We start from the raw sequence: 18,126 nt of genomic DNA, 5'->3' as shown, positions 1-18,126 counted from the left end.
AGGAAACCGAGCTGATTCCAGGAACCCAAGTGTAAGGCGAATTTTGAGAAAGATGAGTGCAATGAATGTATAAGGGTGCTTTGCTCAAATGATGTATGTATGGATTGTGATAAGAGTTGTATGAGCCCCAGTAAAAAGATTTATTAATTTTAAAAAAATTTAAAAGTTGGGAATTCTCCCTAATTCATTCTAGGAAACTAGTATTACCCTGATCCCAATAAAACCAGGCAAAGATACCACAAAAAGTTAAGTACGGGCCAATCTTAACTTCCTTTAAACAGAGATGCAAAAATTCTCTACAAGATACTAGTAAGACAGATCCAAGACCATATTAAAGCAGTCATCCACAAGAGTCAAGTGGGATTTAGTCCAAGAAGGCAAGGATGATTCAAAATTAGAAAATCAATCAATGTAGTATATCAATTGTATCAAACACATTTGTACATTTGTTGCTATCATCATTTTCAAAACATTTTCTTTCTACCTGAGCCCTGGGGATCAGCTCCTCTTTTTCCCTTCCTTCCTCTTCTTGTTAAATCATAAGTTGTTATTATTATTTTCACATCTTACACCATCTGCTGTCCCTCTTCGCCATGTTTCTGTTGGTCTAGCCAGCTTTGCAAGGTAGAATTGGGGTCATGATAGTGGAGCGGAGGAAGCATTAAAGAACTAGTGGAAAGTTGTATCTTTCATCGGTGCCACACTGCTCCCTGGCTGGTTCATCCCTTCCTTGTGACCCTTTTTTGAAGGAATGTCCAATTGTGTACAGATGGGCTTTGGGTCTCTACTCCGACAAAATGGGGGCTTTTAAAATTCATGAAAAATGGAATTAACTTTCACATGAACTTTTTGAAGGCCCCATACAGAAGGCAAATTCCTTGATCTGCTATAGAGCATTTAGAGAAAACCACGCAGCTAACATCGTGCTCAAAGCAGAAAGACCAACAGCTTTTCCTCAGAAATGGTCAAGAACAAGACAAGGATGGACGCCTGCTCTGACCACTGCTGTTTAATATTGCACTAGAATTTCTTGCCAAAGCAATAGAGGCCCCCAAAAGAAATAAAAGGCATCCAAAGAAGAGGTAAAATTATTTCTATTCACAGACAACATAATCTCATAGGTAAACACACACACACACAAACAACTATATATATATATGCAACCCAAATCCCTATTCTCCTACCACTGAGTCAATTCCAACTCATAGTGACCCTCTAGTCCATAGGGTCTCTAAGGTTATAAATGTGTGTGAGCTGATAGCCTCCTCTTCCTTCTGCAGAGCGGCTAGTGGGTTTAAACCACTGACCTTTGGGTTAGCAGTCCAACACTGAACTGACAATGCAAGGATATATCTAAATACAGACACACACACACAATTTTAAAACAACAATAAAGCCACTCATGCTAATAAATGCATTCAGGAAAGTTTCCAGACACACAAATCAGTTGGGTCTCTATCAGTTGGGTCAAGACACACAAATCAGTTGGGTCTCTATACTAGCAATGAACCCAAATATAATTTTAGTCAGTGGAATCTAAAATAAAATACTTAAAAACATTTAACCAAACAGGTGAAAGAAGTGTACACTGAAGATTATATAACCTTATTGAAAGACTTTAAAGACATAAGTAAATAAAAATGTGCATGAACTGGAAGGCCTTGTATTTTAAGCAATACTACTCAAAGCAGCCTATAGGTTCACTGTGATTCTCTTTGGTTTGCTGACCTCAGATTAGCTTATTCAGGGGTCCCACTTCACTCCTCAAAGGAGCCCAGGTTTTTCTCAGAGGCCTCTTCACTCACGCGTTCATCAAGTTCTGAAGGACGAGTCAGTGCCATCTTGTTCTGATCCGCCGACCATCTTCGTAACAGGGTTTGCTCACAACCCTGGAGGTTCTGTGAGAGCTGCATTAATCTCTGGGACTTCCCATGAAGGAGAGTGGCGCTCACTAGAAGCTTTGCCACTGTCCACACCGCAAAGCTCATCCTGTTTGTTCAGCATTGTCTCAACTTCAGGAAGACCACAGTAAACCACACCTCCCAAAGCTTCCTGGGCAGGATTGCTGATCCCCACTGTTCCACCACCGTTTTCTGTTTGCCTGGGAACTTGTGCGCAGAGAGCCAAGCTTGGCTGAAGCGCAGCGTCCGTCCGCAGGGTGGCTAGAAGCCCAGCAGCATCTCTGTGTGGCCCTTGCAGTGCCGTGTTCAAAGGTGTGGAAAGGGGAGGTCACTGTGCAGGGCTCCCGGGGCACGGGGCAGGGCGGGGCGAGCTGACTGCCACAGCTTCTTTGCATAAATAGGAAATCCAATCTTCAAAATCTGTTCAAATCCAGAAACTAAACCAACTACCACTGAGTCTACTCCATCTCACTACTCTCTGGGCGTTCCAAGGCTGGTAATCATGCAAGACAGCAAAAGCCTCAACTTTCTCCACGGAGCAGCTGGTCCGTCCCAACTATGGGCTTGGCACTCAGCAGCAAGCGCGCTGCACTGCTGGCTCCTTATGTAAGTACACGGAGTCCTGAATGGAGTTTCAGGGCACCGACTCACTGCACTGAGTAGACCAGAGGACAGAGTGCAAGTGCTCTTAGGGTTTCCCTGTGGCTAGCCAAAACAATCATTAAAAAGAAAGTGAAGCTCTTCAAACCATACCATCATGCGACAGTAGTCAACATGGTCTGGTACTGGTATAAGAACCGATTCATAGACCAATGGGAGAGAACCGAGAGTGCAGAAAGGAACCCCACATCGATGGGCAGCTGATTTCTGACAAGGATGCTAGCCCATTCACTGGGGAAGAATACTGTCTTCAATAAATGGTGCTGGGACAACTGGATTTCCATAAGCAAAACCAAGCTCGACACATCAAAAATGAAAATTAATTTAAATTTGATCAGTCACTGATCAGTGATCGGTTTTCATGATTTCAGCAAAAGCTGAAATCATGGAAGAATTAGAAGAAAGCATAAAGGTCATATTTCAAACCTAATTTTCAACAATGGAGTCTTAAATACAGCACCAAAAGTACAAGCAACAAAAGAGGGATAAACAGGAATTCAAAAAATTAAAATAGAGTGTGCACCAAAGATTGTAACAACCAAGTGAACAGACAACCCATGGAATGAGAGAAATATTTAGGAACCATATGTCCAACGAGGTTTTAATATCCCAGAGTACTTAAAGAATGTCTACAACTCAACAGCAAAAAATAATAATAATAATCCAGTCAAAAATAAGCAAAGAATTTGAATAGTTACTTCACCAAAGAAGACATATAAGTAGGCAGTAAGGACATGAAGAGATGTTAAACATGATTAGTCACCAGGAAAAGGCAATTCAAAACCACAAGATAACATTTCACTCCCACCATGGTATTTTTAGTAGGAAACAAAAGAAAAGGGGACAGAAAACAACTGTCGGCCAGAATACTGAGAAATGAGAACTCTCATCCATTGCTAATGGGCGGGTACAATGACACAGTTGTTATGAAAAGCAGTTGATGGATCCTCAAAAAGTTAAATATAGAACAATCGGATGACCCAGCAAGTCCACGCCGAAGTAGATAAGGAAAAGCCTTGAAAGTGGGAATTTGAAGGATAAACAAAACATAGTACACACATACGATGGAAAATTACTTGGTCGTGAACTTTTGAAAACAGCATGCTGAGTAAAATAAATCGGGCAAAAAGGAACGAATATGAACCCAAGTATAAGAAATATCTAGAATAGGCAAATATACAGAACAAGCTTCTGACCAGGGGTGAGTAGGAGGGAATGAGTGGGAAGCTATGCTCCAACCGGTCCTGAGACTCTGTTTAGGGTCATGAGGAATCTAGAAGCAGCCATGGCATGGCGGCACTCACAGGGAACATGATTAAAGTCAGTGATGCACACACATGCCAGTGGTGGAGAACTGGCAAATGTTTTGTTATTTCTGTGGATATTCTACCGCAACAAGATTTAACCAAGACTGGAACTGGAACTGAGCACCAGGGGCTCTTTAACAACTGGCTTCTGCCTGGATTTCCAGCTGCGTCCCTTCCCATTCTTCCGTCTTTCTTCCAAAGGCACTGAACCTTCTCCGCCTAGCCATACTGTTCCTTGAGGCCCGCCTTGTCTTTGAATCTTCTTTACAGACTGTGCTCCTCAGTGACGCCACAACAAAGCTAATTTAAACTGCTCATCACCCCCACTGTTCTTTAAATTCTTTTGAGGTAGGGCTTTGGGTTAGAGACTATACTTTTTTACTATGTGTATCTAGCATCGAGCACAGTAACATGCAAATTAGTACAAATGAAGGAAAGAGCGAGTGAGCAACCACTAAAATCCACTTTGAAAGTCTAAAACACTGCAGCTAATTTTTCTTTTACACATTGTGGCAGATGGTGAAAACTATTTATCAGGCCATCTCTTGCTCTTTTTAAAATCACAATGCAGTTTGAGCAGTAAATAGTATCAAAGCATTAAGTTTGCAAGCATCTTTCTTTAAACATCTAAGTTGGTAAACAAGGACACACTCCATGAATACGAAGCAATCAGGAGGAGCTCTCGTTTGCCTCCATTGGTAACGTGAAACAGTACTGTCATAGGCACTTTATGAGAGTATGAAAAGCCTATTTCTAAAACCCGAAAATTCCAATGACTTCATTTTCCAGATGAGGAAATGAACTGAGAGGGCAAGATCTTTATGCAGAGTCACCCAGCTAATTGAGAGGCTGGGCAACACAAGATTCCCTTGGTGTGGAAGCTTTCCATTACATTAAAATGTGATTTTTATTCTAACCTCATAGGTAACCGAGGCCACAAGCCATAGTCCCTTCCTCCTGTTCCCCATTAGCCATCTGCAGGTATCTTTAGTGCCTGCTGCATTTCCTGATCCTTTTATCTTTGAGATCTGGCCCTGATCTAGCCAGCCTTAACAAACTTCTCCTAACCATAAACATAAACAGCTCATGAGTGTCTACATGTTTTGCGTAGTAGATGCATCCATATCATTCCACTGAGGGACGGGGAAACAGGGAGAGGAGACACTTGAATATGAAGATACTTTACAAATTTACCATACATACTCATGTATAAGCTGAGTTTTTCAGCACGTTTTCTATGCAGTTTTTGTGGTAAAATTAGGTGCCTTGGCTGATATTCGGGTCGGCATATACGCAAGTGTATACAGTAGTTATCTTTGCTGTTCAGATGGTATGATTTTTTTTTTATTTTATAAGCAAAAAGCACAAGAAAAATCTAACTCCTTACAATTAGGAAAATGCCCTTTATTTCTCCCATCAGAAGATAAGCTACATGAAGGCAAAGTTTTGTCTTTGGTTCATTGATATGCTCTTGAAAGTCTAGAAGAGTGCCTGAAATAGGAGATAACTAATTTTTTGTAAAAAGCAGTGGAATGGATGTCAGCAGTTTTCAACCTGTGGGTTGCGACCCCTTCCGGGATCTAACGACCCTTTCACAGGGGTTGCCTGATTCATCACAATAGCAAAATGACAGTGATGAAGTAGCAACGAAAATCATTTTATGGTTGCGGGGGGGAGGTCACCACACCATGCGGAGCTGTATGAAAGGGCCGATCATGAGGGAGGGGGAAAGCCACTGGTCTAGGCCAGTTACTCACAAGAGAATGTGCACTTTGCTTCCCTTTTGTGGAATATACGAAGCTCCCAGTTTCCATTTCACATTCCCAAATATCTGAGTAACTGCCCCGAAAATGAACTCTCTATCATGCTCTCTGCTCCTAAACCCGTTTCACCCAAAGCTGTTCTTCCTCACAATATCCGTACTTCCTTTGTTAGCATCATCAGCCTCCTGAAATGGTCTTAGACCCCGAGGGAATATCAGATCCCAAGGTCAGCGACATTTCTCAAGTGTCAAGGAGAACATTTCTCAAATCCAGACCCTCTACTACAATTCCATCACCATTACTTCTGGATTAAGCAATTATAATAAACTATTATGAAGGCATTCCTACCTCCAGGTTTCCATTCTTCCAAGGGATCCCATTCCCAGATTCGTATTCATAAAAGACGGGCTCTCATAAACTTAGATTACATACAAAATCCATAACCTGGCATTCGAGTATTTTCATAATCTGTACCCAGGTCTCTTTACCAGCATAGTATGTTCCCGAACTATACAACTTTGGCAAGTGGTCTCTGGTTTCTTACTCCTATACCTCTGCATAGCAGGATCCTCATGTGGAATTGTCTGCCTTCTCCCACGCTCTGAAACAGCTAACCATCCATATTCTTTCCAATTGCCATAGCCTCAAGGAAAGGAAAGAGGCCGAGGCCTCCAATTTACTGAACACATATTCTTTCTAGTGCTTTACAAATTACCCTAATCCCCACAAACGCTAGGAAGGGTTTGAGAAAGAACCTGAGGGTCAAAGGAGCTTGCCAAAGGTCATCCAAGCAGGGAGCAACGAATCTGAATTGCACAGAGCATCCTGTATTTTTCTATGAAATATGACACAAGGAGGACAGGCTGGATAGTCAGACTAGCAGGGTTCAAATCCCAGCTACTTCATTAACTACCTGAGCTACCTCGGCAAGTTATGTAACTCTCACACCGTCATGCATCAAATAGGAAATAACAGTATTATGTACCACTTCAAAAGCTGTTGTGAGAACACAGAGTGCTTAGAAGTACATTTGGTCTAAAGTACACAATCAATGTTAACTATTACTGTTTTCGCTGTTATTGACACACTTTAATTTGTGGCTCAAACTCAAATTTGATGACACAAACACGTTCTTAATTGTGTCCAAAACTTCTGGGTAGTAGGAAAGCTTAATATGTTTTTATATAGTAACAATAAATATTTGCAGAGTATGTGGATTTTTTTTAAGCAATAACTCATCTTGAGTACTTCAAGTTTTATTAAAAAAAGAATTTACTTTTCTACCAGTTCTGCTTCCTCTTTGGAGAGGATTAACAAGGCGTAGCATGGCCCTTCCCCTTTTTCATGTCAAGTAAAAACTACTGCATGCAATACCACATGTTAATAACCTATCAAATGGTTCAAAACACCAGTCTTCTATTAAATGTAACAGAACCTCACATTTTAAAGTGTTCAAAATCGTGCTTTTCATTTTGAGGACAACCACCCTTAGGCAACTTCAAAGAAGAAATAAGCACACCACAATATTTGACAAGCAATTTCACTTGAAACATGTTTATGTAATGAATACAAAATATAAACTGCCTTCTTACCCATTTTTAACCCAAAGCTGTAAGTCTGTCCTACCGGAGTCTATCCTCACTTTGCTAAAAATTAGTGTCTGTAATACCTCTGATTCCCCTAAGTCAATTTAGAACGCAGAAAAAAATATCCCGGAGAGGAAACTGAATGCCAGCAGCAATTGAGGTCTCCCCAGTGCGCTTGAGAGAAATTAACCTCTGAACATGGAGAGATGAGAATTTAACTCAAGCTCTTTGGTACAAGATCTTTAAACAAGATCTTTTACACATGACTTAGCTTTTACACATGCTATTGGTACATTAACAGGAGCTGAGACACAAAGCTGGCTAACTTCAAATAAAAGCAGACTTAAAAAACAAAGAACAAACAAAAATTCCAGTACAGCAGTTGTCATTCCCCACACAGAAATAACTGGGTTTCTATCCCACCATTTTGGAGAAGAAAAAAAATTGAAACTTCACTAGGTCCGGATCGATCAAGTTCATTTCATCACTACAGTTGTAGTCTTCAGGATAAGATCTGTAAATTGCTAAGGGGAAAAGCTGTGAGCTCCACTCCCACGTTCAGGCTCCTGTTCTGAAACATTTGTTTCTGACACAATCCATGCTCCCACACTGGACATCCATTTGCCTTCACAAAACCTTTATTTCCTTAACTTTGTCCAACAAACAGAAGCAAACGCCTCACAAAATAATATTTACTCTGGATACACGGGATGCCTTCTGATGCTTGCTTGTTTTTTCCTTCCTTAAGTTTGTGTCAATGCACGAAATGGATTCCCAAATCCACCGGATTCCTATTGGCCCTGCCCTACCATCCTGCAGTACTTTGGGCTAAAGCTCTTTTTAACTCCTATCAGATTCCAACGAAAGCCCTCTCCTTGAATCTCCTGGGGATTGGTTTTAACCTTGAGTCCTGCTCTTCGGAGGCACACCCACCTTAGTTATATTGTCTCCAACTGCAGATGTTCTCCTTGGAGAACAACGCATCATTGTTGAGAGGAATGCATTCGTTCTTATCCTTCCTGCTTACAGGCTGCATCACTAGTACCCGAGGGGCTGCTTTGGGGTTTATGACCGATGACCTCAGCAGCTGCCCACGGTGCTGAAACCAAAGGTGAAAACGATCCGGTTCTGAAATGTATTACTTCTGGGTTCTAACAAAACACAGTCATCTCCCCAAAGCTAGTAGGAAACCCTGAATGGCTGTCGCGCAGGTCGTGTTTGTGCTCTGGGGTACTATCTGTTGGCCTCGCGGTCTGTCCACTCCGTCTGGGGAGCAGCCAGGCAGCTTTCAGAGGTGCGGGTCAGCGCGTGCTGGCAGGACGGCTACTTTTAACAGGGCAGGGACGCGGTACCTGGCCCGGGCAGTCACGTCCCGAACTGCAAGCTGGGCCTCCAGGGAGGACGGGGAGAGAAAGTGGCAAAGAACAGGGGTGACTCCTCTTTTTTTCTCCAATTCGAGCGAGCCCCCACCCCCGCGATTGAAGTCGTGCGATTTCGCCACGGCATTCCACGGCAAAGGCGGGACCTCCCGGACTCGGCCCGCCTCCGGCGGGGGCAAAATCAGGAGCAGCAGAGACAGCCGACAACTTTGGGGACGTCGGTACGGCCAGCAGGAAGGGGAGGCCTCGGTCCTCCGAGGGCCGGACTCCTGCTTTCCCTACAACGACACCTCCCCGGCTTCTCCCTCGCGGAAGCCTGGCGCGGAGCGGCAAAGCCCCGGCGGCCGCGCGGGCCCGGAGCTCCAGGGCCGGCCGAGGGGGTGTGTGCTCCGAGCCAGGCCCCGCGGGGGACAATCGGCGCCCCGCCGCGCGCCCCCGCAGAGGCTGGAGGGACGCTTACCTCGAAGCCTCGCGCCCGGAACACGACCCGGCTCACCCGCCGCGGCGCTGCGGGCGATGCCACTACGGAGCCTTCATGACTGGCTCTGCACAGCGACGCCACCACCCGGAGCCGCGCCGGGAGGACAACAACGAGGGAGCCGGAAGTCCCGCCCCTCGCGCCTCATTGGCCCGCACCCGAAGGCGGAGAGGGGCGATTGGGCCACAGGGCTGCTTGTCAAGGCTCCTTCCCACTCCCACCGCGGGTCTCGGAGCTCGCGCCAGCGCTGCGGGGAGGACCGCCCCGTGCGCGGAGTCTCGTTCGCGGCCGCGTGATCGCTCGTCCTAAAGGAGGATGGGTGGAGGCCGGACGCGGGGCGGCCGAGCGGCCGCTCTTGGAAAGGGACGGGGCGGGCTTGGCACTGGGACTGGCCGCGAGCATCTGCCTTGGGTTCCGGAAAGGGCGAGCTCGGAAGGCCAGGACCAGCCCGGACCGTGCCGGCTCTTGGAAGGAGACCTCCAAGTCCGACCGGCTGGAGACCTGGGTCTGCCGCGGGGCGTCTCCTCCCTACACAGCCCTCGAGAGACCCCTCTGAACCGCGCCCAGGCCGAGATGGGGGTAGTTGGGACCTCGGGGTCAAGGGACCAGTGGTCAAGGTCTGAAGCCCTGTCCCTGGGGACCTGGCTCAGAGCCACGCTGACGTCAGCACTCAGGACCTGACACCCGCCGTCCCAGAGACTCAGCAGAAGCCAAACTGGTGATTCATCCCCGAAAACCAAAAAAATGCCTTGTCTCTTGGGAAGAAACACCATCCCATCCCCCCAAAAAGCCTGGCTGCAGCTCTTCTGTAAGCCTCCCCCATCTCTTGTCCTGATCTTAAATCAGGCTACTTTGGAATTTCAAAGACTTGAATTAGACCATTTGCACTGTTTAACCCAGTTATGGTCGGGTCATATTTAAAGAGGCAATGTAGCTTAGTGCAAAGATTACAGAGCAGTGAACTAGGATGCCCGGAGACCTAGATTCAGGTCCTACTTCTGCCTTTTATGAGCTCTTTGAAGTCCCTGGATAGTGCAGTTAACCCAGTGAACTGCAAAGAGAAAGGTGGGCACACAGTTCTCCGACGCATAGGAGTGTGATCACCGCGAGTCAAAATGTACTTGACTGTGATTGGTCGTAGGAACCCTGGTGGCACTGCCAGGTAAGCATTGTACATTGGCCTGCTAACTGCAACATCTGAGCTTCAAACCCACTAGCCTCTTGTGTTAGTCTAGGTAAACTAGGGAAACAAATCCACAGAAACTCATATGTATAAAGAGTAAGTGTACATTAAGAAAGCATCCCAACCCAGTACAGTCCAAGTCCACAAGTCCAACATTAGCCCATATATCTGACACCAATCTACAAAGTCCTCAGTCTCACAAAACACACGCAATGATGCTGACTGCAGGAGGAAAGCCGAATCAGTGAGCGTGTAAGCATCTCAGCACTGGCAGGGGTCTCCACACCGCTGCTCCAGAACCCAGGGCTGCATCAGGGTAGGTCCATGTGGCTTCTCCTCAGGCATGTCTTGCAGGAAGTGAGCCTTGTCAGATGAAGCAGGAAACTGGCTAAGGCAGCTGCACCCTGGTGGAACCATCAGAAAGCAAGAGACCCAAGAACTAGAAAGGTGAGCCTCACAGAGCCGTTTATCTCTCTGCCCTTCAATTAATCCCACATGTGTTTATCGGTCAGTTTAGCACAGAAATAAATTTTAACTATCTCACCTCTCTTTGGGAGATGATGGAGCCTGTCAGCTTCATTAAAGGGTTGAAATCTAAGAAACTCTATAGGGTCACTATGAGTCGAATCAACTCGATGGCCGTAGGTTTTTTGGGTATTAAGTAATAAGGTCTTCATATACTTCAGGCCCTTAAAATTTTTTTTTAAGTTGGAAGGGGGGCTCACTATCTCGTGGACTACCACTTAGGATGCCACTGAATGAAACTTTTAATTTTGATTTCTGCAGGGAGAGGAAGGGTGGACACAGACAGTAGGTTAGAAAATGGGTAGAAGCAATACTCTTGTACAGTCATTGTGTCTTTTGAATTTGATCCTTGTAAATCTTATCTACTCAAAATTATTTTTAAAACAAGTTATGAATCAATAAAAGGCTAAGATGCTTTCTTTCATGTATTCTTAAATTGTCCGTGATTATGAAGACATTGAATAATTAATACGCATCCCTGACATTAAGGAAGTCAGAGAATGAAGTTAGGAATAGAATTACCATGAATTCATATACACATAGCTTGCATACATAGTTAAAATCACTAGACCCACTGCCACCATGTCCGTTCCTGCTCATAGAGACGTTACATAGTTTCCAAGCATGTATAAATCTATAGAGACAACAGCCTCACTTTCTCCTCCCTGCCGGTTTGAAACGCTGACCTCTCTGTTAGCAGTCCAAGCCAGAACCAACAGGGCCAACGGGGCACCTATAAGCATTTCTTTATTAAAATATCCCTAATTTTACCCATATAAAATCATATTTCTTGACATAGACATAGAGACAAGCAAAAGACAGGGAGAACTTTGCCCATTAAATAAAAGCAGCTTAATTCCAGAACATTTTATTTGTCTTTTCAATCTGCTCCTCATGTCGCAATAGGCATAGTTCTTTCTGTTTTGATCAAGGTTGTGTGCTATTTATATGCCTTTATGCAGACTAATTGTGCTAAACCTTGAAGAAGCAAACATGTATTCTTCCCCTCTGTATTGAAGAAAAACAAATAGGAAGAAAATAGTTTGGGAAAGGAATTAATGTTTTACAAATGAGATACTGTGAGATGCAGTATGGTTGAGAGACATGTTAATACCAGTTTTCTTGAACATAAGGGGTTAATGAGTATGTTAGTCTGGGTTGACTGAAGAAACTAATTCATAGACACACAAATGTGAATAAGCTTTATATACAAGAGCAATTGGACATTGAGAAAACATCCCAACCCAGTCCAGATGAAGTCCATGAGTCCCATATTAGCCCATATGTCCAATACCAGTCTATAAATTCCTCTTCAGACTCACGCAGCACATGAAATGACACCGAATGCAGGAAGATCACAGGCCAGTGGGTGGAGAGTCTTGTGGATCCAGTGGCGGAGGAAGCATCTTAGCACTGGCATGGGTCTTCACATGACTCCTCCAGCTCCAGGGCTCTAGTTAGCTCCAAGTGTCCTGTCAGCAGTAAAGATGTAGCAGAGAGTCTGTATCTGGCCTCCACTGAGCTATTTATCTCCATGGCGCCTCCAAGTGATGTCATCAAGCTGCAATCTGATTGACAGGCTAGACTCCACCCCTGCACAAGTTGACACCAGATTATGTAACTACCACAATGAGACATCGATATTAACATGCCATCACACAAACACACACATGCACGCCAGTTGCCATCAAGGCAGACCCCAATCATGCTAGCCCTACCCACCGTGTCAGAGTAGAACTGTGCTCCAGGGCGTTTTTAGCAGCTGATTTTTCTGAAGCACAGTGCCAGGACTTTCTTTCAAGGGCCCTCCAGATGGACACAGACACCCCACTCTCTGGTGGCTAGCCCAGGGATTCCCATTGCTATCAACTGTCTCCTTGTGGCTGCATGAGAGTTTGAAGAGGGACTTATGGACTAGTGTCAGACATATGGAATTGAATTGGACTGGGTTGGAATGTTTTATCGATATGCAATTACTTCTTGCTATAACGCTCATTGTAAACACCTAGATGAGCATCACTGGGTTTGTTTCTCTAGTTAACCTGGCATAACGCACGCACACACACACACATTATCAAGTAAACACATTTGAAAATGTATCAAAGAGATCTTCTAAATATTATTTGAGGGCACTTTTGGCAGAAGAACAGAAAAGACTCTCACTCCCATGCCAAATTCCAAATTAATGAATAGACTCATTTTGTAAAAGAGTAAAGGCAAAGTTCCGAAGAGAAAGAGCCAGGTATTAGAGGGAACTTGAACAATGACCGTTTGTGTCAAGGAATTGAGAAAGCGTGCACAAAGCCTGGTCTGTTTGAGGTTAAATACCTTCGCAAATGACCCGGTCACTTCTTGTTTTTTGTTTTCCCCTTGAGAGGACTTGCTTCTCCCCCTTACATCCAAGATGATTAGGTTTCAACTGTTTTACTTTTTCTTCTGCCATCGAGAGGGAGTCTCCGTCTGTTGGCTACACCGGGCTGTGAGATAGCACACAGGCAACAATTCTTGCAAATGATATAAAAATGAAGCCCTCAGGGGATTACAAATTGGTATAATTACTAGGGAAATAATCTAGGGAACCTGATAACGAAAAAAAATTCAATGGCACGGGAATTCCACTGCAGAAAATGTGTCCCAGGGGAGCCCAAGTCGATTCATATGTAAATACATTGTGGTGAAATTTAAAGAAGATCAAAGGAAACAGAAGTTCTCAAGCAACCAAAGAGAAGGAAAAGATAAACATCCGCACAGGGATGACAACTAACGACGCCATGGCCCCGACATAAAATCTTTGAATATGAGAATCCTACCCTCACAATGGTCAGTGTCGATTGAAAACTCAGGTAAACGATCCTTCAAAGGTGAAGCCAAAATAAAGACAGGTTCACAGATCAAAAAGGACAGTATATTTCACTGAGAAAACTGGAGAACATCTTCCGGGAGATGAAAACTGAAACCAGAAAGAAGGGGTGTGGGCGGTAAGAGTGGAGAAATTGCCTGAAATTTCCAAACCAGTCGAAGTTAAAAAGGGGAAACAAAGAATGCGCCCTCTGCTAAATAGGAATCAGATAGTGGGGGGAGAGGGGCGAGTCAGAGCTACTGTAAATGGCAAGCAATGAGATGGAAGAAATACATTGATAACCTCTAAAAAGTTATCAATTGGGTAAACTTGCCTTTTTCAGGGTTGTTACATGATTTTGTACAGAAAGGCAATATGAAAGCTTCAAGGTACAAAACAGCCGATAATGAAAGGAAAGGCAGGATAGGCAGAGATAAGCGAAAGACAGCAGGTATCACTTTATTACTATTTGAGGAGGAAGAAGACCTACCGCCCGAAGCCTTGTTGGTAGGATGATCAGAAAAACTAACAATGCTTACAGGAGCAAGTTGCGAATAAGTCCTAACATTCTTTCATTTAGAAACGATCTCAAAAGATTCAAAGCAATAATTACAGGGGAAAGTTGACAAGTTTAAAACCTCAGCAGGATGTCATGTACTAACAGTACTGTTATAATTCAGCAGATTAAGAAAAGGAAGGAATCCAGAACATTTAAACCGTGCCGAGAGCACATAGAGAACCCTGCACACGTTCTTTTTAAAATGCAGCTGGAGCCTTTCCCAAAATGCCCGCAGCTTATGCCATATTGCAGGTCTCCACAAATGCCAAAGAATCGGCAATACACGACCCACAGTCTTGGGTCAGAATACAATGAAAATCAATTTTGACAAAAATCAGCCCCCAAATTCCATACGTGTGAAAATTGAAAACCAACTTCTGAACCACCGCTGGATACATAGGACTTTCCACCCACTGCTGTGATCGTCCTGCACTTGGGGTCATTGCACGGCTGTGGGAGTCTAAAGAGAACTTTGTAAACTGGTAATGGACAGATGGGCTAATATCAGATCTATGGACTCAACCTGGGTTGGGCTGGGATATTTTCTCAATATTCAATTGCTCTTGTATATAGAGCTCTTTTTTCATATGCATGAGTGTCTATGACTTTGTTTCTCTAGTCTGCCTTGACGAACACACTTCAAGAGGCAGTTCTACCCTGTCTTAAAGGGTTGCTCTGAGTCAGTGGGTGTGTTTTTCGGTTATTCAACGTATGGTCCTTGATTGGCAACATCGATCTTATCTTTGAACTTTATTCTCAGGCCCACCATGGGAATCAGATTTTCTTTGGGTGCGATCTAGGAAACTGTGTGGTAACTCATTCTCTGGATGGTACTTAGCTACAGCTTAAGTTTGAGAATCACTGATGTTGACGGTGGTAAAGTGTTATTCTGAGGGCAATTAGGGATTTCAAGCAGAGGAGTGATGTGATTTGCGCTGTAAGAAAGTCATTCGTATTCAGTAGTTGGAAACTTTCTAAAGGTAATACTTTTGTAATGCATATTAAACAATTGTATTTCATGCCATCTCATGGTATACCATGCATTTCATGGTATTCTGATATGTTGATATTAAAAACATTTTTGAAGGACATTATTATAGTGTCTTTATTTCCAAAAAGATATGTGAACCTTTATGGAGACGTTCTTCCTCTAAACTAGTCTCCTAAAAGACTTCTGCAGAAGTCCTTTCCCTAAAGTGAAGCAAGCTATAAACCAAATAGCTACACATAAAGCCTTGAAACAGTAAAGAAGATCATTCTTGCAACTATGTGGGAAGTCTACTGAAGAGAGACAAGAGGCACAACAAGAAGACCTAATAGGAGTTGCCACAATCATTCAGTCACGAAGTAGCAACTGGACCAAGGTGCTGACTGTGGAAATGAAAAGAAGTCAGAGTTGGGATGTAGTTTGCAGGTCAGTGATAAGGATCCTCTGATGGATGTGGATAATGAGTGTGCTCATCTGGGTAGACTAGAGAAAGAAATCCAGGGAGACGCAGATGTGGACAAGAAAGAGCTTTATCTACCGGAGCAGTTGAATATTGAGAAAACATCCCAGCCCAGCCCAGATAAGTCCATAAGTCCGATACTAGCCCAGATGTCCAATACCAATCTATAAAGTCCTGTCAGACTCACAAAACACATGCAATGCTTCCGAATGCAGGAAGATCACAGGCCAGTGGGTGGGAAGTCTTGTGGATCCAGTGGCGTTGTGAGCATCTCAGCACTGGTAGGGGTCTCCATGTGGCTGCTCTGGCTCCAGGGATCTGGCTCCACCAGTGTAGCTCCATGTGTCTTCTCCACAGGGATGTCTCACAGGGAGTCTGCAGAGAGGGCCACAGGGAGAGAGACTAGAGAGAAAGTGTCCCTCGCCTGCAAGCCCACACCGAGGCCCCATTGGCTACATACCGATCGACAGGCTGGACTCCACTCCTACATCTTAATCCTCAAATTGACACCAGATTATGTAACTACCACAATGAGGGAGCAGAGAAGAATTCAGGCCAATTTCCAAGTGACTGGTTGGAAAAGTGGCGTGAGAAATGGTGCCATTTATGAACTGGAGAAAACTGGGTAATGACGGAAGGGAATAATTTGGAGAGGCAAGAATTAAAGTGTATGCATGTTAAGACTGAGCTGTTTGCTTCAGATGCCCTGGAAGCACCAGCAGTGGTTATAAGTCGAAACAGACATTAGGAATCACCATTGCAGAAGTCTCGCTAAATCCGTGGTATTGTATGAGCTGGCATACCAGCGGTGGATGAGCTGGAGACGACAGCAGAATTAGCCTTCAGTGTAAGTCCAGAAGATGCTCCACTGCGGAGCATGTGTTGAGCAGTCCTTGGCTGCTGCCCTCGAACTTCCCACAAGGAAGCTTGCAGTGGTATCTGAAAACCCCACAGCAACTCTTTCCGTTGGGTTCAGAGAAGAGCAAACTCACTGCCGTTGAGTTTCTTCTGACTGCGAGCGACCGTACAGGACAGGGAGAACTGCCCCGAAGGGTTTCCAAGACTATCCGTCTCTACAGGAGAGGCGCTGTCTTCCTCTCTCACAAGAAGAGCAATTTAATTGCCAGCCATGGACACCTCAGTTGTCTAAGCGGCGACTCTGTCCCACTTCTCTCTATCAAATTGTGACATCAAAATACGCTGTTCAGGCAGAGAAGGAAAGCCCACAGAACAGAGAGCACTTGACAAAAAAAGAGGAGGACACAGACGATCTGAGGAGAATTGCCCTAATTGGTGAGACTTTGATGAAAAAGTACGGATTTTCTCTCCACTTGAAGATACACATTAGGAGTCAAGGCAACACCAGTGTGTGAATGGGCAAACACGTGCCTGCAGAAGGGGATCTCCTGCTACTGCAGTGGGTCTGTACTAAACAAGACCGTGACTATAGTTTGAATAAAATTTCAAAGTACGATACTGGTGTAAAACAGCCAACTCTCACCGTGACATTCCCATAGTACTTGAATTAGCTCATTGTGTGTTTGCTCAATCGACAATAGACTATGTTTATCTGGGCTGTCACTATTGTTTTCCCCACTACTATTTGTTCTCCTCCTGGTCGATTTCATTCTACTCGCTGTGTATTATTTCCAGTATCAAGCATGAGTTCTTCTCCGCTATCAACTGCGCGATGTCACTGCCTTGTAAGAAGGCCTTGCATCTAGTGATGTGCTCTATAGTCTAAAAATTTTCCTGGCTTCTTTCCTGAGTATAGTTAGAGTCTTATTAATCTTGGAAATTTCATAAAATGCATCTAATTTAATTGACTTCCAAAAATAAACACATAGGGCAATTGCTTAATTACACTTGCCAAATGCTCACGTGATCAGATAGAGATACAAGGTACGTCAGAGGTATGTTGGTAGATGGTCAGCCTGAAAAAGAAGACCCTCAACATGAATTGACCCAGTGGCTGCAACAATGTGCTCACATGTAACAATTATGAGGATGGTGCTGGACTGGGCAGTTACTCTACTCAGAGTCACTATGAGTTGGGAGCCATTTGGAGGACCTAACACCAACAAGGTATGCTGGATAACACTAATGGCTTACCACGAAGAAAATTACACACACTGGACAATGGTTTCTATACTTGCATGCACTATTTCTCACCTGTCTTCCTTCTCTGTCTTACCTCTCCAAACACGGTTGTACAGGGATTTCACTGTTTATTCCGTTATCACGTCATGGTTGCTGCTTTATAAAAATTTTAATGAAGCACGGCTTGATCTCAAAATTTTCCCATTTTTACCTTTAGCGTTCTTCCTCCTCGTCTGTCTCTCCTGAGAAGAGTGCTCTCCAAACTGCCAGACCAGCCTTAGTTTCACTCCAGAATTTCAACCAAACCCACTGCCATCAAGTTGGCTCTGATTCGTAGCAGCCCTAGAGATCGGACTAGGATTGCTTCTTTGGGTTTCTGAGGTTGTGAACTTTAATGG

At 44.2% G+C, this 18,126-nt stretch overlaps 1 protein-coding gene across 1 annotated transcript in view; it reads right to left on the bottom strand.

Annotated features, from left to right (window-relative positions):
* The window catches only part of RNF13 (ring finger protein 13), a 118,493-nt gene extending 109,293 nt beyond the window's left edge, over window positions 1-9,200 (bottom strand). Inside the window, exon 1 of the mRNA XM_075555928.1 lies at window positions 9,057-9,200. The gene's annotated coding sequence lies outside the window, so the exon portion shown is untranslated. The remainder of the gene's footprint in view (window positions 1-9,056) is intronic.
* Window positions 9,201-18,126: the final 8,926 nt, after the last annotated feature.

The sequence above is a fragment of the Tenrec ecaudatus genome, chromosome 8 (genome assembly GCF_050624435.1).
Source record: "Tenrec ecaudatus isolate mTenEca1 chromosome 8, mTenEca1.hap1, whole genome shotgun sequence".
Lineage (NCBI taxonomy): Eukaryota > Metazoa > Chordata > Mammalia > Afrosoricida > Tenrecidae > Tenrec > Tenrec ecaudatus.
Note: the sequence above shows the minus strand (reverse complement) of the source record. Positions and strands in the feature narration are given on the sequence as shown.